Here is a 24,335-nt window from a genome sequence, read left to right as displayed (position 1 = left end):
AGGTCACTTCCGTGCCTATTTTCTTCCTTCTATAAGGACACTTTGCAGGATCTCTAGCCTTTGACTGTGTACTGTTCACAAGTCAAATTTTCTCCTAACTTTGAATGAGCTTTCATTTCATGGGTGATTTCTTGTTTCTATCACAGGGTAGGTTTATTTTGGGTGTTTGTCTTTTTCTGTATTTTTAAAGGTTAGATTTTGTAAAAAACCTCAGTCAATCAAAAAGTGTGAGTTTTAAACAATGCTTTTTCTCCTTTAAAGTGGCAATCACGGCAAAGAAGAAGTGGTGGTAAATGGTGGGAGAAGCGTGCAGCATCTAGTTACTGTGCCAGTCGGCAATCAGAGAGAGAGGGGCATCTGGTCACTGTGCCAGTCAGCAATCAGAGAGAGAGGGGCATCTGGTCACTGTGCCAGTCGGCAATCAGAGAGAGAGGGGCATCTGGTCACTGTGCCAGTCGGCAATCAGAGAGAGAGGGGCATCTGGTCATTGTGCCAGTCGGCAATCAGAGAGAGAGGGGCATCTGGTCACTGTGCCAGTCAGCAATCAGAGAGAGAGGGGCATCTGGTCATTGTGCCAGTCGGCAATCAGAGAGCATGGGGCATCTGGTCACTGTGCCAGTCGGCAATCAGAGAGAGAGGGGCATCTGGTCACTGTGCCAGTCAGCAATCAGAGAGCGTGGGGCATCTGGTCACTGCTCCAGTTAACTGTCATACTTTGGAACTGTATTTATTTTAGGAGGGCCTCAGCCCAGTTGAAAAGTTCTGGTAGGAAAATATGAATATATATACCAGGAGGAAATAATGGCTTCTCACATGCTCTTTTTGAACCACAGTGCCCCAGGGAGCTCTCTTGTGAAAAAAAAAGTAGAGGAATATTTTACCAAAAAGCTTGAACCTGAGTGTAATAGTTACAAATCTCATATAAGGCTGCTGTCAGTCTCCCAGAATATAGCATCAAGCGCACACTCATCTATGAAGTCAAGTGAGAATGCCCTTGCTCTTGCCCCACCCACCAATGTCTCCTCACCGAGTCCATTCTCATGAGACATGTCTACTCTCCCCACCCCCATTGGCTCACAGTCTATTCATCTCCAACCTTCTACCAAATGGCTTCTGCCTCGTCTACCCCGCTTTCCTGCTAAGACCAACAGTGACCCCAAGAGGTTGAAACAATCTGTGTTCTTCTGTCATCTTCCTTGACTTCTCAGCGCCTGATGGAACGGGAATATGAAACTCTTTGTCCCTTGGGGTGTCACGAGGCTGAGTGTACTTTCAGAATCTCTTTATGACCCTTTGGGAGCTGCTCATTCATTGGGACACAGAAGGACGGACCTCCTCACGGGTCAGTCCTCAGTCATTCTCTTCCTCACGTCTCCACACAGATGACTTCATCTACGCCAGGCTTCCATTATTACCAGATGCTAATGTTTCCAGATCCCTCTTCTAAGTCCCAGTCCAGCGAATCATTCTTTTACCTTGAGCTCTCGCAATAACAGTGTATGGGAGTTAGCGTGGTATCTGCTGCAAAACAGAAACTCAATGACTATGAGTTTAAAGACAAACATGACCCTACTTAAAACATAAATGTACAGAGTTTACTTTCCTTCATAAACTAAGTGTTTTTGTTCTTAGTATGGAACCTAACAACATTTCTCCCTGTGGGAGAAACAAAGGCATTAGAGAAACCCCATATCAAAAGTTCAGTGTTGTGCTTTGGATTAAGGGCTATGCCGCCTTTCCCAAAACTGTGGTCCCCATGCCAACCTACACACACACACACACACACACGCACACGGAGATGATGAAGGTTTTCTTGATCTTGTCTCCAGTTAACCCTCAGCCCTAACCCTCACATTATGACACCCACTCACTGTGATGCCAGTATGATGACCTGCTGGGCGAGCTCTCACACTGCGACTCCCCTAGGATGAGTTACTGGGTGTTATATAATCTGCTCCCTTAACCCTCCTCCTCTGAGTGCAACACCCAGCCTGTCTCTAGATGAGCTCGTCTCAAGCCAGGAGCCTCCCTGTGCTGCACACACAGCTTATTCTTGCTGCAGCACCAGGGGCTTCATTTGCTCCGCAGCTTCGTATACACTACTCCACCTTTTCCACTTTCTCCAGATGTTTTATCCCAACGTCCCTTTCTCCATGAGACTTCGCAGCACACATCTTGTCTACCAACTGGCACTACATAATAATAAGGGGAATTAGAAGCATCAAACCAGGAAGTTTAGTTGCCATGACAACCTTATCCAAATTTTGTTCTCAGTCTGGCAGAAGCCCAAAGAAAAAATGAAATTCCATGGATTTATGGTATAAATGATTTTTTAAACTGTGCTTTGGAATCCAACAATTTGTTTTGATCCTAGCTGTGGTACATGACCTTCAAAGTTAACTCCTCAGTTCGGACCTCTTCCTTTGCTATTCTCAGAGTAGGACTTGTAGGAATAACACTTAACCAAGAATAAGTACCAACAATATTAGAAGTTGTTACCGCTGTACAGAGGCAGTTGGGGGCAACCGCACAGGAAGATTAAATGATCTGATACAAGGAAGAGGCCTGGCAGGGATATGGGCTCAGGGGCAGTCTGAGGAAAGCACACTGTAGCTTTAAATGTGTCCTCCTCACACTGATGGAGACCAGGATCAGCCTCTGAGAACTGGGATGTCACTCAGTGTCAGAGCTGATCCCTGAACAGCCCACAGCTAAGCTGAGGCATTAACCAATCAGGTTTTTTTTAATTAATTAATTAATTTTTAAAACAATCTTTTCTCGTTTTACATATTTGCATACCAGTTCCAGTTCCTATTCCCTCCCCTTCTTTCACTTCCCTACCTTCCCCCACCCCATTACTCAGAGAGAGAAGACTTCCTATGGAGAGTCAACAAAGACTGGCATATCACTTTGAAGGAAGACCAAGGCCTTCCCCTATACTTAGGCTGAGCCAGGTGTCCCCCCAAAAAGAATGGTGTCCCTCCCAAAAGTCCAGCTTAAGCACTTGAATCAGTCCCACTGCCAGTGGTCCCACAGGCTACCCCAACCACACAGCTGTCACCCACATTCAGAGGGCCTAGTTTAGTCCTATGCCGGTTCCCCCATTGTCAGCCCAGAGTCAGTGAGTTCCCACTAGCTCAGGTCAACTGTTTCTTTCTGTAGGTCTCCCAATCATAGTCTTGACTTTTTTGTCCAAATTTTATTGCTCCTTGCTCTCTTTGAATGGCCTTTGGGAGCTTGGCCCAGTACTTAGCTGTATATCTCTGCATTTGTTTCCATCAGTTGTTGGATGAAGGTTCTATGATGACAATTTAGAAAGCCAGTTCAGGTACCCTCCCCATGATTGCTTAGGGTCTTAGCTGGGGTCATCCTTGTGGTTCCTGGGAATTTCCCTAGGGCCAGGTTTCTTGCTAGTCCCATGATGGCTCCCTCAATCAAGTCTCTTTCCTTGCTCTCCTCCTTCCCTTCTCCCCTCTCCTTCCCTGCCACTCCCCCACCGTGCTCCCAATTTTTTTTAGGAGGTCTTCTCTATTTCCCCTTCTCTCTTAGGGTTTTTCTTGTTATCTAGCTTCTCTGGGGTCATGGATTATAGACTGGTAACCCTTTACTTTATGTCTAATATCCACTTATGATGAGTATGGACCATGTTTGGCTTTCTTTTTGGGTCTGGGTTACCTCACTCAGGATGGTTTCTTCTAGTTCCATCTATTTGCCTGCAAATTTCAGGATGTCATTTTTTTTTCCACTGAGTAGTACTCCACTGTGTAAATGTACCACATTTTCTTTATCCAATCTTTGATTAAAGGGCATCTAGGTTGTTTCCAGGTTCTAGCTATTATGAATAATACTGCTATGAACACAGTTGAACAAATGTCCTTGTAGTATGGTTGAGCATCCTTTGGGTATATGCCCAAGAATGGTATTGTTGGGTCTTGAGGTAGATTGATTTCCAGTTTTCTGAGAAACCGCCATACTGATTTCCAAAGCAGCTGTACAAGTTTGTACTTTTACCAGCAATGGAGGAGTGTTCCCCTTACTCTGCAACCTCTCCAGCGTTTTTTATCTTAGTCATTCTGACTGGTACAAGACGGTAGCTCAGCATCATTTTGATTTGCATTTCCCTGATGACTAAGGATATTGAGCAATTCTGATGTGGGATTTCCCTCTGTATGCTATGAATATGTTTTATTACCCTTGGTTAATAAAGAAGCTGCTTTGGCCTATGGCAGGGCAGAATGTAGCTAGGCAGGAAAACTAAACTGAATGCAGGGAGAAAAAGGCAGAGTCAGGCCGACGCCATGTACCTGTCCAAGAAGTAAGATGTGAGGTAACAAACCACGAGTTTCATGGTAAAATATAAAATAATAGAAATGGGTTAATTTAAGACACAAGAGCAAGCTAGCAATATGCCTGAGCCATTGGCCAAACAGTGTTATAATTAGTATAGCTTTGTGTGATTATTCAGGTCTGGGTGGCCGGAAAACAAAAGTACAGTCTCCATTTACACAATTCCTTAAGTGTATTTCAGCCATTTGAGATTCTTCTGTTGAGAATTCTGTTTAGATCTGTATCCAATTTTTTAATTGGATTATTTTGCATTTTGATGTCTAGTTTCTTCAGTTCAAGGCTACTTCCCACTTTCTTTTCTATGAGGTTCAGTAGCTGGATTTATGTTGAGTTCTTCAATCCATTTGGCCTTGAGTTTTGTGCATGGGATAGATATGGATCTCTTTGCATTCTTCTACATGTTGACATTCAGTCATGCCAGCACCATTTGTTGAAGATGTATTTTTCCATTGTATAATTTTAGCTTCTTTGTCAAAAATCAGGTGTTCATAGGTGTGTGGATTAATATCAGGGTCTTTGATTCAATTCCATTAATCCACCATAAATGTTTTTATGTCAATACCAAGCTGTTTTAGTTGCTGTAACTCTAATAGAGCTTAATGACAGGGATAGTGATGCCTCCAGAAGTTCCTTTATTATACAGAAGTGTTTTGGCTATTCTGGGATTTTTATTTTTCCATATGAAGTTGAGTATTGCTCTTTCAAGATCTGAGAAGAATTGTGTTGGGATTTTGATGGGGATTGCATTGAATCTGTAGATTGCTTTTGGTAAGATTGCCCATTTTTATTATGTTGTTCCTACCAATGGGGACTGTTAGCAGGGATTTGTCCCAGACAAGTTGCCCTTTTGCTCAGGGAGCCACTGGGCTTACAAGCTTAATGTCAGAGGCATGTCACCCAAGCATCCTCTAAAGGGACAAACAGAATCCCCACAGCTGAAACTATACAAAGTGAAAGATGAGACTCTGAACTAAATGACAGGCTACCTGCTGATCCTAGAGACATCTACACAGCATTCACAGACTGAATTCTTGATGTCCTTTTTCTTCCCATCCAGTCTGCTGTGATCTCCTGTCACACCTCCCTGTTTCTGCCACTGTTGTGGGTTTATGGCCATTTTCTTTTCCTATGCTGCAGCCTCTCAACTGATCTCAAGTCTCTGCTCCTCTCTCTCTCTCTCTCTCTCTCTCTCTCTCTCTCTCTCTCTCTCTCTCAGAAGCTAGAGTCATTTTCTATAAATATGAATAGGATCATCTGCCTACTGTCTGAAACCTGACAAGGGCATGGCATAAACATCACAGTCATTCTTGGATTTCTCAGAAAGGTTATCACATTATTATTATCACATTATTGTCTATTATTAAAAAGGTTGTTATTCAGCACCTTGCCTTGAATGACAATGATACACATTTATTATGTATGTTAGTTTGTGCTTATAGGATATCTGTTTTAGTCTTGATTTACCATGCTATAGGCATTTTATATTACTTGTGTTTTCTACTTTTTTTTTTTTTTTTTTGGTTTTTCGAGACAGGGTTTCTCTGTGGTTTTGGAGCCTGTCCTGGAACTAGCTCTTGTAGACCAGGCTGGTCTCGAACTCACAGAGATCCGCCTGCCTCTGCCTCCCAAGTGCTGGGATTAAAGGCGTGCACCACCACCGCCTGGCAGTTTTCTACATTTTTAAGATATATTTGATCATATTTGTCATAACTTTATAGAGGATTTTTGTGCAGATTTTTTATTTGTAAGCTTTCAGGAGTATTTTTATAAGACTTATTTTTAACTGACTCATGTGTGTGTGTGCATGTGTGTGTGTGTGTGCATGTGTGTTCAAGTGCTCAAGGAGGCAAGAATAGGGTATTAGATGCCCTGGAGCTGAAATAACAGTTGTAACTCATCAACATGGATGCTGAGACCAAAACCTGAGTCTTCTGGAAGAGCAGTAAGTGCTTTGAACTGCTGTGCTGCCCCCTGGCCCCAGTAAATATATTTTTGTTCTTTTACTAAGATGTGCAGTGTATACAGTTTTACAGTGTTGGCCAACAAATACATTATGTAACCTTTAAGTATAATTAAAAATTTTGGTACCCACATCAGTATGCATTATAGATTATGTACCTATAAGATCTAATTATTAGAATATTCTTGAAACTTAAAAATATCCCAAATCAGGCAGCTTCTCATGTTATCATACAACTAAGTTTTTTTTTTAAGGATTCTTAATGTAGATATCTTTATATTCCAATGTGAACGAACTCTTTGCAAAAACAATCAGCTCCAAATGACAACATGGTATACCTTGTTTTTTGTCATAGTTGCTATTGCTGGATGTTTTTATTGTTGTTTTGTATGGGGCTTTGTTTTATTGAGTCAGAGTCTCACTGTGGAATCTGGCTATCTGGGGCATATGATAAACCCCAGGCTTTGCCTTTCAAGTGCTAGGATTACAGGTATAAATCACCATGCTTGGCTCAAGATATGTCATTAATTATAACTGTTCTGACATATGTAACATAAACAGTGATCTGGATTGCATCAGCGCAACCTTTGGAGTTAAAAATGTGGCTGTGGATGGTTCATTGGCAGAACACTTGTCTGGTAGAGGAAGGCTCTGAGTTTGAGCACTGCAAAGGGGATGTGGAAGGCATACGCAGGGTCATGTATAAAACACAGCATTTGAGACGTGCTGACAGTGTTTTTGGGTAGAAGTTTTTCATCCTGCTGTTTGCTCTTTAATATGTTTTGCAGCCTCTTGGACTTTCAATGTCTAAGCAAGTGGTTAATTTGTCTTTCAGTAGCCAAGAAATGTTTCTTATGTATCAAAATGCATGGGATAATTTTTTAAGATTTATAAAACACTGGTGTCTTACCTGCATGTGTTTCTGTGTGAGTGTGTCAGATTCCCTTAAACTGGAGTCATATAGACAGTTGTGAGTTGCCGTATAGGTGTTGGGAATTGAACCCAGATCCTCTGGAAGACTTGTCAGTGCTCTTAACCACTGAGCCATCTCTCTAGCCCCAGAAAAATTTTAAATGTGTAAGTGTCTCAGTAAACTACAGACAGTATAATCACATTAAGGTAAAAATAATATAGGCTGGGTGGTGCTGATTCACACCTTAAGTCCCAGCACTTGGGAGGCTTGGATCTCAGTGTCTTACTGTGCACTCACTAAGCACTAGGAGTTGGAGCACGATGCTAAAGGAAAGAGCAAAAGCTATGAATCACCTACTCTGAGATTTGTCTGACACCACATAAACAGATCTGTGGGGAATAATAACTGTAGTGATGCTGGTCATTTGCTGACTTGCTCTCAAACTCATTCCCCGTTCCCCTTTGTGCAGCTCTGGAACACTGACCTCTTCTGTCATTGGTTAAGGATCTTCTGTGTGTTGAAGACTTGGACCTTAGCTGAGGATGCTAAAGCCTAATTGACAGTCTTCCTGTTGTTGGAGCATGCACTTGAAAGGGTATCAGGACCCAATCCTTTCTTTTTCTCTTTCTACATCTCGGCCATAAAGTGGACAGATAACGTCATTGGTCCAAAAGCAATGGAGCCTGCCAATCAATCGTCCAAAATTTTGCACCAAACAACCTTTTTCTGCCCATAAGATGATCATCTTGGATATTTTGTTAAAGTAATAGGAAGCTGACTCATACCCAGAAAACTGCATCCCATGGGAGACAACTGGTTTCTGATAAAGATGTCAACCCATGGAGGAACAATGCTTGGTGGTTGTCTTAGTTAAGGTTTCTATTGCTGTGAAGAGACACCATGACCACAATGACCCTTATAAAGAAAAATAGTCAACTGTGGTGGCTTGCTTATAGTTCAGGGGCTTAGTCCATTATTGTTATGGTGCGAAGCAAGGCAGCCTGCAGGCAGGAATGGTGCTAGAAAAGGAGCTGAGAATTCTTACATCTTGACTCAGAGGCAACAGGAAGTGGTCTCTCTCACTAGGGGTGGCTTGAGCATATACAAGACCCCAAAACCTGTCTCCACAGTAACATGTTTCTTCCAACAAGGCCACTCCCCCTAATAGTGCCACTCCCTTTGGAGGCCATTTTCTTTAACAGTCTCAAACTCATTTTAAACCACCACAGAGGTCCACAGGATTTGTGCTCCTTTCTATCTTTGTTGTGTGTGGCATCTCAGACAAAGTTTGAGCCTTATGTATGGGTCCCACTGCCTTTCGGTTCCCTTTGCTCTGGTTCTGCGTCCTCCCTGCTTTGTCCTCTGGCTGTGGGAAGAGCAGCAGATTCCTGCCCTTTGTCAGCCCTCACTCAGCACCTTCAGACAAGTTCCCCACACTGAATTTCTTCTATCTGAAACCTCAGCTCCATTTCCTTGACTGGACGCTGATGGATATGGCTCTTTTTCAAATTCCTGTCATCTGCTGCTAATGACTGCTCTGGTTTCCTGATGCACTGAAGTCCTCCAACCCGTGACTAGTGTTTGCTTCCTTACATATCTGCCCTGGGGGGGGGGGGTAAAATCTGCCTCCTATGAATGTAGAATCATCTTAGAATCTTACTCTAAGTATTTTATTTTCAAAGCCAGAAATAACAGCTTCTGTTTTGAAAACGCTCTCCACCAATCCCGTTTGCCTACTGAAACACTCTCCACCAAACATTGCCTCTTTGCCTACTGAATTAGATGGTTCTGAAACATTTTCTTAGGCCACTGCTATGACCTCACTACGACCCTGTCTTTATCAGAGGAGAAAACCAAGGCCCCATGAAGTTAACTAGAAAAAGCATAGAGCTGGTGGGTAGTAAAGCTAGGCTTTCCATTGGCCTTTGCGTGCCAACAGGGCTTTCCACCACCTCGGTCAAATGCGCATGTGCATTTGTGAATCATTTTAAAGCACCACGGCCAAAGAGACTAGAAAGGAATTTAGGAACCCACGTAGGGCTGAAGATAGCATAGTAAACAAGAATCAAAAACAGAAAAGAAGGGCGATTGAGCTCTCGCTCTTCCACAAGACCCAACTTCAAATCCTGGAACCCACATCAAGGAACTCATAACTGCCAGTAACCCCAGCTCCTTTACTGGGCCCTGGGGGCAGCTGCATACATGTGCATATATACACATAAACATAAATAATAATAAAATAACTATTTTTAAAAGCAGAAGAGAAAGCAATCAATTTTGAGGGAAGTACGAAGCATAGGCACATTGCTTCCTTTGGTTTCTAAGTCTGAGTGCTAGCATTTATTGTCAAGTCACATCCCTGTTGCCAGTTCCTTTCAGGATGGGCTACCATTTTGGTGATTCTATCTGGTATCAGCTACTGAGCCATAGAGCTAAAAAAATATTTTTTCAAAATGTATCTTAAGAAATAACAAGCAAGGGCTGGAGAGATGGCTCAGCTGTTAAGAGCACTGACTGCTCTTCCAGAGGCCCTGAGTTCAATTCCCAGCAACCACATGGTGGCTCACAGCCATCTGTAATGAGCTCTGGTACCCTCTTCTGGCGTGCAGGCATACATATAGGCAGAATATTGTACACATAATAAATAAATAAATCTTTAAAAAAAAAAAGAAAAAGAAATAACAAGCACTGAACAGTGGTGGCGCACACCTTTAATCCCAGAACTCAGGAGGCAGAGGCAGGTGCATCTCTGAGTTTGAGACCAGCCTGGTCTACAAGAGCTAGTTCCAGGACAGGCTCCAAAGCTACAGAGAAACCCTGTCTCAAAAAAACAAACAAACAAAAAATAAAAAAAGAGAAGAATTAACAAGCTATACTGTTGAGTTTAAACACAAACATTGTGTAATCCCCCTCCCCCCCAAAAAAACTACCACTCTGCATTCATACTCCATAATCTGTAAGTGGAGGCTGCTCTTACATTTCCTGGTCACCCGAACCCAAATAATTACACAAAACTATGTTAATTACAGTACTGCTTGGTCAATGGCTCAAACTTATTCCTAGCTAGCTCTTATATCTTAAATTAACCCATTTCTATTCAACTATGTATCATCATGAGGCTGTGGCCTCCCAGCAAGGTTCCAGCATCTTTCTCCTTTGGCAGTCACATGGCCTATCCCTGACTCTGCCTTCTTTCTCCCTGCATTCAGTTTAGATCCCCCACCCCTGCCTAGCAGTACTCTGCCCTGCCATAAGCCAAAGCAGCATCTTTATTAGCATACAGAGGGGATCTCACTTCATCTCCCCTTTCTATATATATAAAAGGAAGGAAGGCTTTAACTTTAACATAGTAAAATTACATATATCAAGCAAGAATTACAGTTACAATATTTTTTGTGATTCCAAAGCTTCATATCTAATTTATCCTTTATCATAACCAAGGACAACTATAACTATTTGTCTTCAACTCAATTAAAGACCCCAGAAGAATATAATATTACCCAATTAAACAGGAAGTACATTGTAAACAACTTCCAAAACTGTAGAAATGATAGAGACATCTTGCTGCCTGGACAAAGTTCTTCTGTAATGTTGGGGCATCCATATTCAGCCTACAGGTCCATAGTATCTGGCAGACTTTTCCATGAAGCAGGAAATTTGAAAGACTGTTTTGCTTATATTGGCAGTTTGCCAGTCACTTTCTTCTATGTTCTGTAGAATGTCTGGCAGTTTCTTCTGTGAAGCAGGAATTCTGAAGGAACCTTCTTTAGGCAAGCTCAGCAACTATTTTTCTGTGAGCCCTGCACGTCCAGTTTATGTAGCATACTATCAAGCAGTCCAGACAAGAGCAGATTCTTGTCCAAATGGCTAGCCTTGTAACACTGAAGGCAAATTCCATGATGAGTTTCTTCAATGTCCACCAACCTTTCTGAATTATTTGATGCTGCCAGAAGCAAACATATCTCACTGTTGAGAAAAGTCTAAGTTCTTAAAACATTTTAAATACCATATTCTGTAGGTCTTTGAAAAGATTGAAGAATATCTATTCATCTGAAATATAACTCTGTACATCTAACTAACATGACCACGTTTGACTATTATAGATGACTATTAATCAATATTTTTCAATTATATATAAAATTTTTAAATGAGCTTGAGTTATATAAACATAATACCTTAAACAAGAGTAGAAATATAATATAACAATATTGTTCTTAATATTATATCAATAAGACAAAAGTCTATACCAATATAAAATATTCATCTCCATATCATATTACCTTTTAAATGAAAACAAACACTTATAAACAATCATTTTTGAAATTTGGGCATAGTTTTCTCCAAACTATTTCCTGCTGTTTGTTAGGCAAAGTATTTTTAGGGTTCATAGAGATCTCTTGGATGGTCTTGTTCCATCAAACCACATTAGCCCAGAAGGAATTAATAGGTTCTCATCTTCTGTGGAAACAAAAGCAGAACCTCTTTTCCAAAGTAAGAGGTCCTTAGACTCAAATCTTGAAGTCAACACACCTTTAAAATATATATGTTAGTTTAGCTTAGCAACTCTCACACTCAAATGTCTCTCTGCAGTTGGCTCATTCACAGTCAAAAAATCCAAAGAAAACACAATAATACACGTAATCCAGACTCTCTGTGTATATTCCATCTTTATGGGGCTTATTTTTTAATCTATTACTTTTTAATATTTAATTACCTTCACTCTTTTAGTCTATGTCTGTCTATACTCTTTTATATTACTTTTATTATCTCTTTAAAGACTTTGTTTTATTTTTAAAACTATTTCTTTCTATAATTACCTATACCCATTTTCCTTTTTTCTTAAGCCTACATACATTTATAAAACACATTATGACCCATCCAGAGGTTTATTTTTGACTGAATTTGTCTTTATTGCATATCTGAAATCCTTTTTTGATCACTACTTTAAACCGCAGACAGGGCTAGGACCAGAGCAGCCTCTTTGGCTGTTGGTTCCAACCTGCTCAACTTTCCAACATGGCAGAGGTCCGTTTACTGCCAGCTCTGGGAGCCATGTTTACTATCCCAGCTCTGGGATGCCACCAAGTAACTTGCAGCAGGCTGAGCTATCCACACACCCCATTCAAGTTCTCTGAAGCAAAGCGCTCCTTGGCAGACCCTCCGGTAAGAGCCAGAGCCATTTGTGCCATCAGCATGAACCAGGAAGCTGTCTCATAAAGGAGCTGCACAGTTTTTGCTGCTAATGCCGAGTCAGGAAGCTTTCTCTTAAAGGAGCCGTGCCTCCGTTCACTGCCAGCACACAGAGCCAGTCTGAAAATGTGCAGCTACTCAGAAGCTGTATTTGACCCCCCCCCTTTTTTTTTTTAAGCATTTTTAGGTCTTCTGTGGAGCCATGTCAATGGCTCAAGAATTCCTAGCTAATTCTCATATCTTAAATTAGCCCATTTTTATTAATCTATGTATCACCACAAGGTTGTGGCCTGCCGGTAAAGTTCCAGCATCTTTCTCCTTTGGTAGCTGCATGGCGTCTCCCTGACTTTATCTTCTTTCTCCATGCATTCAATTTAGTTTTCCCCAACTAACTCTATTCTGCCTTTCCATAGGCCAAAGCAGGTTCTTTGTTAGTATACAGAGGGGGTCCCACACCAATGATCCTGCCCTTTTTTATGACAGAGAGAGGTTCCTTGGGTGAGCCATTGCTTTAAAGCCACCTTGCTCCTGATTCTTATATTAACCAAGCCAGTGTGAAATTTCCATATATCATTGTTTATTCCAATACAAAACAAAATTACATCGAAACAAGTTCTGGCTTGTGATAAAAATTAAGATTCCTTCACATAATAATTTTGAACAAATAATAATAAGTTTCTACTTTTCAAACAAATTCTCATTCCTGTCATCTAATAACATTATATTTATCACAGTAGGCTATGCATTTTAACGTTTTACATGTTTTCATGTGAAACTTACTATAAAATTATCTACTAGATTGCTATTGGCTATAAAATGTATCAATTATAAAAACAATTGGATTTGTTTCATATTATTCTTTTTTAGATATGTCTAAAAAACTTTTCTATAACTTCCTATAATTGAATGCAGCCTCTAAGAAAAGAGCAAATCTTCATTTACTTGAGGAGTTTTTGATATAAATATATAATTATTTTATTTGTAATGCCTGGAGTTTGTAATGCAAGATGCACAGCTTTCTCCTGGGCTCTCAATACTTTGTTTCTGGGAAGACTTCATTCAAGTCTTTGATGATCATGCTTTGCTTTATCTGGAGCTGTTTTCGCATCCTTGCTCCCCACCTTCGAGAGAAACGCAAGCTCGGCATAATCCCTCCCACCTTCTTTGTCCTTGGTGTCTACCTGCTAGGGCAGAAGGCACCAGAAAATGCAGTGTTGCCGTTAATGTCCTAAGATGATGGCTGGGGACCAACCCGGGCTAGATTCTTACTGGAAAAATAGAAGGCTTCTTATCGGATATACAGAAACCTAAACAGCTTGTAAGAGCTAGAGAGGATGGAGGACACCAAGAAAACAAGGCCCTCTAAATCAACATGAGCAAAGATCATACGAACTCACAAAGACTGAGGCAACACGTATATGGCCTGCTTGGGTCTGCACCAGGTCCTCTGTGTATACATTATGACTTCCGGTTTAGTGTTTTTATGGGATTCCTGAATGTGGGAACGAGTGGGTCTCTGATTCTTATGCCTTCTCTTGAACTCTTTTTACTTCTGCTGGTTTGTCTTATCCAACTCCGATTTGGTAGTTTTTGTTTTCTCATTGTATTTTCTTTTGTCTCTTAGAAGTCTGTTCTTTTCTAATGAGAGATGGAAAGGGAATGAATCCAGAGGGGTTGAGAGGAGGAGAGGAAGTAGGAGAAATAGAGGGAGAAAAAACTGTAATCAGGGTATATTACATGAGAAATGAATCTATTCTCAATAAAAAGGGCAAAAAGAACCATGCGATGATTGTTGAGGAGATGGCTCTGCTGGTAAAGTGCTTGCCACATACGCATGAGGACCCGAGTTCAGATCCCCAGACCCACATAAGAAAACAGGTACAATGCTGTGCCCTTGTAACTCAGCAGCGGAGAGGCAGAAACACAAAGACCACCGGGACTTGCTCCAAAGACAAGGGGGATACTGGTAAGAGACCTATAGCTGCCACATGCTTGCTCACCTCTGAAATACGTACTTACACATGCATACAGATATGTGTACACCCACACAGATTCGCAGACTTCATCTTGCTTCATTACTCTGTGTATAGCTATATCTGTAGCATAAATTCTCAGAAGGGGAAGTACCAGATTACAAAATAAAATGAATTGATAATTTTTCCTTTTCTAAATTTACATTGATTTACATGCCTTCCAATAATTTAGACAGAGTCTGTTTCCCCACAGAATTCCCAGTGGAATATATTCTCTGTACATGGCAGATATAAAAAATAATTAAATAAAATATTTTAATTCTACCAGTACAACACAAAATATAATTGTTTAAACTTCAAAGAATCCTTGGGAAGAACAGGATGGTAAGTTGTTTTTGTAAAATAATTTCTTTTTATTTTGTTTGCATGGGTGCTTTGCCTGCATGTATGTCCATGTGGGGATGTAAGATCCTCTGGAACTGGAGTTACAGACAACTGTGAACTGCCATGTGGGTGCTAGGAATTGATCCTGAGTTCTCTGGAAGAGCAGCCAGTGCTCTCAACCACTGATGCATCTCTCCAGCACCCAGGATGGTAAGTTTGAAAACTGGATTGTTCATACTCCCAGGCTGGGGAGATGGCTCAGTGAAAACTGCTTGCTTCAAAACCTTGAGGATATGAGTGTGAATTTCTGACATCACCTAAGCTGGTCCTGATGGTGTGCATCTGTCATCCCAGAGCTGAGGAAGTGGAGACAGACACATCCTGAGGGCTCACTGGTCAACTAGTCTAAGCAAAATGGCGAACTTCAGATCAGTGAGGAGACACTGTCTCAAAAACTAAGGTAGACAACATAAAGACACCCTCAGCCCCACCATGCAATATAAAAAGATTGTTTACACTCTCATAAAATCACATTCATTTATGTGCACATGTGTGTGTATGCAGGTACACATGTATGCCGTGCGTGTGTATGGAGGTCAGAGGTCAATCTTGGCTCACCCTTTTCGGGAGCCATTCACCTCCCTGTTGAGGCAGGGTCTCTCATTGGGTCCTAGGATTTGCCGACTAGGCTAGGCTAGCTCCCCAGCAAACTGCAGGAATCTGACTGCCTCTGCTTCCTCAGAGCTGAGGTTCCAGGCATGTCTCTGCCATCATGTCTAGATTGCTACATGGTGTTAGGGATTGAACTCAGGTCCTCATGCTTATGACAGAGCACTTAGTGAGTCCCCCCCCCCCCGTTTGAAAAAAGAAAAGAGCATCAGAAATTATTAAACATTGTATTATCTATTCTCTTCCTGAGAATATCAGTTTTGTAACTGATATTTATGAGTTTAGACTCAAAAAACATGTATACAAAGTCATATTAAAATGATCTGTGCAATTAGAAACATTTTTGAATGAAAAACACAAATAATTAAACTCAAATTGGCTACATCAATGGCTCAAAAATGTACTTAAACTAAGAGAGAAGATGGATTGTCAATTGGATAAAACAAATTAGTGATTAACTCTGAGTCACCAATAATATATCAGTGTCACATTAAATATAAGTCATTTAACCAGGATTGAGTCCAGATTTGAATTCTCTACTTCCTGGTTCCCATGTCTTCCATCCTCTGCTGCGTGAGTGCAAACCTGTGCCTGCCTGTGAGGCTGTCCTGTGAATCTGTCCCTGCATCTGTGTCTTCTGTGTGTCTGTCCCTAACAAAGGGCTTTTCTCTGTCTTTATGGAACAGCACAGAAAGTATCACATCGGGGACGAAATGGTGTACTTTATAGAAATCTTTAACAGAGTTTTACAAGGGATTGAGTCACCGACTCCAACTGATTCCAGCTGACCCAGATAGCAAACAGTACTCCAAATACGATTGTTCACCAACCAATATCCATAAATGGTGCATTCATCACACCTAGTAAATTTTAGAAGGTTGCTTTAAACCTCTATATTTGCTGCTTTCTGCATTACTCATGGGTCAGGGGCATGGAGAGTGCGTACTTTAAGATTATAGCTATGCACTAGCTCAGGTTGTAAAAGCTGATTACATGGGAAATCCAAAGCCACCGAGGTTGGCACTGTTCTCCTAAGATAGGTTAAGCACACAGGCTGAGTACACAGTAGGAGAGCAGTGTTAAGTCTTACGTGATTTCAAGGTTTATTATTAACTTTGGCTGGGAAGTCCCAAAAATTGTATGAGTGCCACCCAGACCCATTCTCTCTACAAACTAGCGAGTCCACAAGTAGCCAGTCCCTTGGAATGTAAGAGATACTTTAGTAATATTTCATTGCCACAAACTATAGCTCCCCACTTAAGTGTCTGCTTTAAAAGAAAGACTTTTAAATAAACAATTTGATTGTCTAGGTATGTCTGTGTTTACCAATCAGAATTGGCCCTGATCATCCCCCAAACAGCGGTTATTGCCATCATTGATTAACTCAAGGCTTTTCAATTTAGCGCACTGTGTAAAGTTAAACACTGGCTTCCTACCAAAACATATGACCATTCATACCTGCACCAGAACTTCATCTGAGAGCTACGGATCTGCTGTTAGCACCGTCTAGTAGGAGCTAACGCTGAGACTGGGAGAGGTTGATTTATTCAAGGTCAAAAACCAGGAAGTGGCAGAGCCAGAATTTAATCCAAAGTTTCGATACTGGTATGGATGATCCCCTTGCCCTCCTTTATGCTATTCCACCTACAGCAGGGTGCTCTCAAGTCACGTGTGTTCTTCCACTCCTCCTCTTTCAGAATCCCCCACCTGCTTATGCTTCCCTTTCCAAACAACCTGCCCACACCTAGGCACATAGGTTTAGATTTAAACATTATAAATTTGAACACTATAATTTTGAACACTATAAATTTGAACACTTCAAGATTTAGATTTGATCACTATAAATTTCAGTCTAATGTTTAGTGAAAGACATTGACCTGAGCCTTTTGTTTTGGTGTTTGATATGGTCTTAATCTGTAGACCAGGCTGGATTGGAACAATTCTGTAGCCTAGACTGGACTCCGACCGTTACAACCCTCCTGTCCCGGAACTGAAAACCTTTATTGGAGCATCGAGGGCCAAATCTTTCATCTCTAGTGTAATAGCATAATGTGCATTAGCAAGGATAACTTTGAGTTTTTGTTTCAAATGATTTTCCCAGTAATTAATTTTTTTCAGTTAGTCATAGGTCTTACTTTAGCTTATTAATGGCTGTCTCCCAGGAAGTTAAAATTTAACTACATAGAACACAACTATCCTGAAGACAGAAATAAAATCTGAACAGTATATATATATACTGAAGAGTCTTGTGCCATGTCTGATGGGATTGTACATTAACATTTAACATGCTTTACACATACCAATGTCTACATGTATTTCAACTGGACCTGCATTATCTCTCTATCACCTTTATTAAATTCTAATTTGGATGCTTGGAGTATAGCTCAGTGATGGAGTGGCTTCCTAGTATGCACAAGACTTTGGGTTGAGTCCTCATTGCACACACACACACACACACACACACACACACACCACCTACTTTTTCCAATCTTACAAACTCAAATATTCCTATTAGTGCTCATTTTCATAATTTTTTTCACTCAACACACTTCTTTTCCCAATACCATAAATGTCCCTACATTTTTGTCTAAAAGAAACATTTCCCATCTATCTGTCTATCTATCTATCTATCTATCTATCTATCTATCTATCTATCTATCTATCTATCTATCTATCTATCTATCTATCCATCCATCCATCCATCCATCCATCCATCCATCCATCTATCTATCTATCTATCTATCTATCTATCTATCTATCTATCTATCTACCTATCTATACCTATGTATTTATTTTTGGAACCGGGGGTCTTATTCTGTAACCCAGAAATTCAGGTGGCCTTCAACTGGCTATGCAGCACAGGCTGGCCTCACACTTGCACTCCTCCTGCCTGCACTTCTGTAATACATGTACAATACCACATGTTGCCTTTGAACATGGCTTTTCTGGCGACAGAACTGTATGATGTGCTGATTTATAGTGTGAATTTTAATGTATAATGTTAAATAATATCAATAAGTATTTTTAGCAAACAAATCAACAGGAGCAAGGAAGCTGTTTTAGTCAGCTCGAGAGTGAAATCAGCAGCACGGGTGACCTTAGCATGTTGTTCACATCTGGACTTATTCCACTATACAGTATGGATCACTTTCCGCTTTATTCTTTTTTATTTTTCAATGATTTACTTATTTTTATTTTATGTGCACTGGTGTTTTGCCTGCACGTATGTCTGAGTGAGGGTCCAGCCCCCTGGAACTGGAGTTACAAACAATTGTGAGCTGACATATGGGTGCTAGGATTGAACAGTGGTCCTCTGGATGAGCATTCAGTGTTCTTTTTTTTTTAAATTAATTATTTTTATTGAAAAAATTTCCGCCTCCTCCCCTCCTCTCATTTCCCTCCCCCCTCCCCCTACTCCTCTCCCCCTCCCCGCAAGGAGTTTCCCCCCTCCCCCTCCAGTCCAAAGAGCAGTCAGGGTTCCCTGTCCTGTGGGAAGTCCAGTGTTCTTAACTACTGAGCCTTCTCTCTGGCCCTGATTTTTCCATATTCTAATGGGAACTGGTAGCTTGACTTTCTGAATATTCTTCGTTAAGCAGATGGCAGAGGGTGCCTTCTTCTGTGGCTCGTACAAAGTGAACCGCTCTGCAGCACAAACACAAGTTTGGTGGGACGCGCCAACACATCCTTATGGAACAGTGACACATTTGAAAGTTCACGCTGTTATCTAAATCACAGTTCCTACTTGAAATTCTAATCTGACCACTTTCTGATCTTAAGGCTCTACAGAATTCAATTTGAAAACCCAGAGGCCTGGAGAACTACAATCCTGGGCGAAAGTCCCTTTTTGTGGCTCAAGTCTCTCGGGGTTCACAGGTAGGAGCTGCTCCACATTGCCACTTTCCACCCTAATCATAAAATACAATGTTTTTGGAGAAACTTCTCTCTTGCATTGAAGGTAAATCATGGGTCCCGGAATGTAACTCATTGCGTAGGACGTTTGCCTAGTGTGCACGAAGCCCACATAAACTAAGTATGAGAACGTACACCATAATAATATCAGTGCTCAGGCAATGGAATCGGGAGGATTTGAAGTTCAAAGTCATCTTCAACTACATAGGGAGTTCAAAGCTGCTAGCCTATGCTAGAGACTTTGTCTCAAAAAGAAAACATGGAGGATGCAGATGGCTCCGCCCAACCCCAGACTTTGGATGGGGGTTGGGGCGGGGCGGAGCCCAACAACCAGGAACCCATCATACCTAGCACCGCACAAGGTTTCTAGGCCGCGGCACTCGAGAGGAGAAAAGCAGCAGCTCCGTGCCATGCACTGTGACTCGGACAGACAGGAACCAAGATTTCTGGTGCAGGAAGATTATGGTAAATGCATACAGGGTGGGGAAATGGGGTCGGGGAAGAGGCAGAAGGGTTCACAGATTGGGGAGAGAAGTGAGGGTTGGTGGGGAACAAGCTAACATGAATGGCTTGCTGGCCCTTGAGACCAAGGTGATGTCCCAGCCGATGGCCAGGTCTTATTCCTAGGCCCTGAAGCAGCTAAGGGGAGCTGTGTTGATGCCTGTGACTCCCGTCGCCCCTGAGGGTCATGCAGAGGTCTGTAGTCTTGGCTACCACCTACGGCCATGTTGATGTCCGAGGACCATGCCACTGCTGGCGTCATACTGATCTGGATGGCCGGTGCTGTCATGTGTAGTCATGGAGACATCCAGGTCAGGACAGCCGCCTAGGGCTTTGTCTGGGTCCATGGCCCTGTTGCAACTGAGGTCTATAATGATGTCGGGGGCCTGTGTTAGCGCAGGGGGATTGTTGGAACCATGCTATGCTGAGCCAGCTCTGCCATTCACCGGCCCCGGGATCCCGTGCCTGGCTGGATATTGCAGAAGGAGGGCTGGCTCCACCTCTCAGGGAAAAGCCGTCTAGGTCCAGTCGTCCCCTCTGCCACCCACTCCCCTCCCACTCCCTGTTACCCTCCTACCCCTACCCCCTCCTCCCTGCACGAGGGAAAGATGACCCCACCCCTCTCCCTCATATGACCTCTACAGCAATCGGGAGAGAGGATCCCACTCCTTGCCTGGACAGAACAGTGAGCTGGCCCTGCTGAAGTGAGTACGGGTGATCTCAGAGAGCAGGAGAACCAGCCCTGCTCCTTACTGCAGGCTCCATTGCATGAGCTAGCTGAAGCAGTGCTGGAGAGCTTGCCGGGTAGTGATGATGAGGGAAAGCTAGCAGACTGACCCACCCACCTACCACCACCCAGGCCCACCCAGTATCCACTCCATCTATGAACCGTTGGAACATGTGAAGCAGGAGAACCTACAGATCCTTTATGACACAGGACAACTACAGGATGTCCAAGAGGTGCCCATTCTCTGTGGTATAGCAGAAACCAGAGGCAACGAACACAAGTAAAGACGAATGGACTAAAGGGTGAACTGTGTAACTCAACAGGCCACACTACAGCTCCCATGACAAGATTCTTCTCTTATTTTACTTTATTTTGCTTTTGTTTTGTTTCTGTTTTGTTTGGCTTGGTTTGGTTCTTGGTTTTCTTTTAAATTTGGTTTTGTTTGAGGGGGAAGTTGCAGGGGCAGAGGGCAGATGTGAGGGGATCGGGAGATAAGTGGGATTGGAATGCATGGTGTGAAATCCACAAAGAATCAATAAAAGATAAAAAGGAAAGAAGTGTGGAAGGAAAGAAAGATGATCTAATTTGTGTCATTTGGAGTTTGGAACAGCCTACAGAATAAAAGGAGGAAGGAAAGGAGGAAAAAAGAAAGACAGGAAGAGACAGAGAAAGGAAGGAAGAAAAAAGGAAGAAACATGGAGCAGGCATGATGATCCACACTTTTAGTCCCAGCACTTGGGTGACAGGTGCAGACAGAGCTCTTCAAGTCTGATGTCAGCCTAGTCTACTTTGTGAGATCCTGTCTAAAACAAGCAAACAGATCATAGGTAGCATTTGGATTTAGCTAGACTTGCATTTGTTGAGGACGGAGAAATGACTCAGAGCTTGAGTGCCTGTTGCCATTCCGGAGGACCTGAGTTTGAGTTCCAGCACCCAGATTGGGTGGCTCACAGCCATCGGTAACTCCAAGACTGGTCTGATACCCTCTTTTTGCCTTCATGAGCACTCAGACACATATGACACACAGACACATAAAACACACATGCACACAAGCATGTAAAACACTTCTTTAAAAACAAGAAAAAGATGAAAACCTAAAGAAAAGAAGGTAAAACATAAACTATCAATTTTTAAAGGTCACAAATTGCTAGATACATGTAAAAACTCCAAACTCAGGGAGTATATGAAAGCACTATTAAAGCACCTAGAAGACAGGCATTTATCTAAAAGGTCATTGGTTAATATCCCATGCTCAGTATTTGGTCAGCATGAAATAAGTTTGCATCTTTGTAGACTTTTCCCCTTCTTTTTGCTTTGTTTGGGCATTTTTTTTTGTCTTATTAGATTTTGTTTGTACATGCTGTGGGACAATGTTTTTTTATCCTGTCACTTGTACTATTTTTAATAAAATGCTGATTGGCCAGTAGCCAGGCAGGAAGTATAAGCAAAACAATCAGACAAGAAGTAGAGGTGAGGCAATGAGAACAGGAGAATTCTGGGAAGAGGAAAGACTTAGCCTGCAGTCGTCACCCAGACACAGAGGAAGCTAGACAAAGAGCAAGCAAGATGTGACTGCCTCGCCAAAAAAGGTACCAAGCCATGCTGCTAACACAGACAAGAATTATGGGCTAATGTAAGTTATAAGAGTTAATAAGCCTGAGCTAATAGGCCAGTCAGTTTATGATCAATGTAGACCTCTGTGTGTTTATTTGGGACTAAACAGCTGTGGGACCTGATGGGACAGAAACCTCTGCCAACATGTACATTTTAGTTCCCATTTTTGTTTTTGTTTTGGGGGTACGTTTCTTGGATTTTTTGTTTGTCTTTGAGAGACAGAGTGAGTGAAAGGGTATAAAGGTGGGAGAATCTGGGAGGAGCTAGGAGAAGGTGAGATGAGATAAAATATATTGTATGAAAAAAATCTGTCAATCAAAAAAGAGAGTTTATAAGAAATACTCAAAATTCAACTGTGATAAACAAGACTACATAAAAATGTGCTCTAATTTTTTTTATTGGCTGTCTAGTGGTCCTCCCTGAGGGGCTATTGCCAGGAATGGCTCCTGGGGGAAAGGGGGTCATTTTCCTCAGTGGTGTCCACACGACAGCAAACTCCCTACCCCTGCTCACACAAGAGAACTTTGGTTAAACTCAGTGCATCACAAAAGCAAAGCAAAACAGAGGACATGGAAGTAGAAAGGACTTACTGGAAAGAGAGGGTTCGGGGGCTGGTGAGATGGCTCAGAGGTTAAGAGCATTGCCTGCTCTTCCAAAGGTCCTGAGTTCAATTCCCAGCAACCACATGGTGGCTCACAACCATCTGTAATGGGGTCTGGTGCCCTCTTCTGGCCTGCAGGTATATACACAGACAGAATATTGTATACATAATAAATAAATAAATATTTTTTAAAAAGAGAGAGGGTTCTGCAGATGTGGGAACAGGTTAGAGAGGGAAATGGGGAGAAAATAACCAAATGTATAACATGTTTATAAAATTCTCAAAGAATAATAAAAGTAAATAGAAAAGAACAGTAACCAATCTCCCAAAGTGGCCAGTTTCAATTAGCAAGATAGTGTCTTCCCTCTGCTCTCATCCCTGACAAAGAAAGTAGCTTCAAGCTAACCAGTAAACTCCATTTCTATTGTGCTGTTTCACAGACTTACAAGGAAAGCGGCTGTAACACAGCCCACCTTTCTTTGCTTCCACTTTATCCAGCCCTTCTCTGTGTACAAAACCTTTCTAGAATAGCATCAGTCTCCCCAGCAACCAGATGAACCAAGTGTCCGCGGCTTGAAAACCCAGAACTGTCCCCCAAGCCAGGATGTAGACACACATCCCAGTGAATGAATCTCTTTCGTTCCCACTATGCATACTGTGCACCCACCTTCGTGAGCTCCTTGGTCCTCCGAGATCTCTCTGGTTTTACAGGCTCCACCTTACCGAGTCTGTCATGGGACAAGGCTGCAGTCCAGGCTTCCCGCTCCGTATCTGCAGTCACGGGAGGAACGGAGACATGGTATTTTCCACGCACTTCGGCTGGATTTGGATAGGTTTTGTCAGAAGTCTCTCCTGTGCCACACTGTCCTTTTCTTTGCTTTTTATCAAAAGCAAACATACTTTCTAGGGCTTTTTTTTTTTTTTTTTTTTTTGCTTTGTTTTGTTTGTCTGGTTGATAGCTTTTCCGACACCCGTTTAGAATATACACAAACCCGGGAACTGGGGGTGGGGTTTGGGGGAGCTGGTCACTCTCCTGTCAGTATTCTATTTGCTCTGCACATGACTCCGGGTGGCCTTTGCTCAGTGAGAATAGAGAAGGTGCACCTGCTCTGTCTGTCCTGGAGCTTGGAGTCCTGTGCCTTAGAGGGCTTGTGTCCCCTAGCAGGGAGCCTACTGTCTCCACTTAGAAGAATGAGGGGAATTTTTTTGCACCCAAAATTAAAAAGCTAGAATCACCTCTGTCCTCCTGAACAAGTTGAGGCTTCTGGTGCCTGGTGTACTCTCATGCAGACTGAGGGGCAAAAGAGGAACCCCAGGGAAAGTTGAGCCAGAGCTAGACTGATGAGGAGAAGGCTGCCTAGGGCGAATTCATGCTGTTGTTTTCCAATTTTTTTCCCTTAACTCAAACATATTCAATACAAACACAATAGGAAAATTAGACGCTAATTTGAAAATGGGCTGGAAAATATCACAATTGAGCTGGGTGGTGGTGGTGGCACACGACCTTAACACCAACACACAGAAAGCAGAAGCAAGCAGATCTCTGT

Source organism: Chionomys nivalis, chromosome 15 (assembly GCF_950005125.1).
Source record: "Chionomys nivalis chromosome 15, mChiNiv1.1, whole genome shotgun sequence".
NCBI lineage: Eukaryota > Metazoa > Chordata > Mammalia > Rodentia > Cricetidae > Chionomys > Chionomys nivalis.
Note: the sequence above shows the minus strand (reverse complement) of the source record.